The sequence below is a fragment of the Hipposideros armiger genome, unplaced genomic scaffold, assembly GCF_001890085.2.
Source record: "Hipposideros armiger isolate ML-2016 unplaced genomic scaffold, ASM189008v1 scaffold_108, whole genome shotgun sequence".
Lineage (NCBI taxonomy): Eukaryota > Metazoa > Chordata > Mammalia > Chiroptera > Hipposideridae > Hipposideros > Hipposideros armiger.
In genome coordinates, this window is record NW_017731458.1 from 1,826,410 (window position 1) to 1,827,887 (window position 1,478).

At 40.3% G+C, this 1,478-nt stretch overlaps 1 pseudogene; it reads right to left on the reverse strand.

The window, feature by feature from the left end:
• Positions 1-249: 249 nt before the first annotated feature.
• On the reverse strand, positions 250-1,031 carry LOC109385110 (40S ribosomal protein S6 pseudogene; annotated as a pseudogene).
• Positions 1,032-1,478: the final 447 nt, after the last annotated feature.

Sequence of the window (1,478 nt, forward strand, 5' to 3'; positions counted from 1 at the left end):
ACACCCACCATACTCGCCTGACCTTGCGCTGTCAGACTTCCACTTGTTTTATTCTCTTCAATACTCCTTGCGTGGTTTAACGTTCAATTCAGATGAGGCTGTAAATCAGCAACTTGTTCAGTTTTTCACAAATAAAGACAGGTCCTTCTATGAACGAGGAATTATGAAGCTCACTGAAAGATGGCAAAAGGTTATTGAACAAAAAGGGCAATATATCATTGATCTTTGTTCTTTTAAAAAAAATTTTTATGTCTGATCTTAAATTTATTTGTTACTCTTAGAAAATCTCATTTTTGACTGGACTCAGACTTAGAGGTAGAAGCTCTCAGAGAGGACAGCCTGCGTCTCTTGGCGATCTGTTCCTGGCGTTTTTCTTTGGCCTCTTTCATTCTCTTAGCCAAAAGTTTAGCATACTCTGCGGCCTCTTCCTTAGTTTTCTTAGTACGCTGTTTCTTCAGAGCAATACGCCGATGTTTGTGTTGCAGGATTTGTGGAGTGACAAGACGCTGAATTTTGGGTGCTTTGGTTCTAAGTTTCTTACCGTCTTTGTTTAGGGGCTTACTCACAACATACTGGCAGACATCTTCTTCTTTAGAGAGATTGAAAAGTTTGCGGATTCTGCTAGCTCTTTTGGGTCCCAGGCGACGAGGTACAGTAGTATCAGTGAGACCAAGAATATATTTCTCCTGTTTTTTTTCACAATGACCAAGTTGAGAACACTCAAATTGGCACCCACAATGCAACCCTGGACACATCTGCCTTTCTTTCTCCAGTCCTCCTTGGTCTGTAACAGGAATGCCCCTTACTCAGGAGCAGGCGGACATGGCCATGGGTCAAGACACCCTGCTTCATGGGGAAACCTTGTTTGTCATTCTCACCACTGATTCGAACCCTTCCATTCTTCACTCAGAGCATCAGCAGCAACTTCTGTGGCCATACGCTTCTCATAAAACGTACAAAGTTTGCGTTCATCATCCATTTCAATGAGTTTTCTGGCAGCCAGTGGCTGGGAAAGAGATGCTCAGCTTCATATTAAAGCAGCCGATGGCCTCTGAGGCACCACGGAAATGAGCTGAATTTTGTTCTTTATATAAATAAATGGCCCTTGAAAAACATAGACAAAATACATCATGACTTTTCTGACAACCCAAGAGAAGACTTGAACACTGTAAACCAAGTACATCTAACAGGTATCTGTAGAACAATACCCCAACAACAGCTGAACACACATCCTTCTCAAGAGTACATGAAACATTTTCCAGGATAGAGACCATATGTTAGGCCATAAAACAAGTCTCAATAAATTTAGAAGTATTGGAATCAAATGAAGTATGTTCTCCAATCACAATGATTGAAATTAGAAATCAGTAATAGAAGAAAATTTGGGAACTTCACAAATATGTGGAAATAAACACAGTCCTAAATAACTAATGAGTCAAAGAAGAAATCCCAGTGGAAACTAGAAAATACGTTGAGAT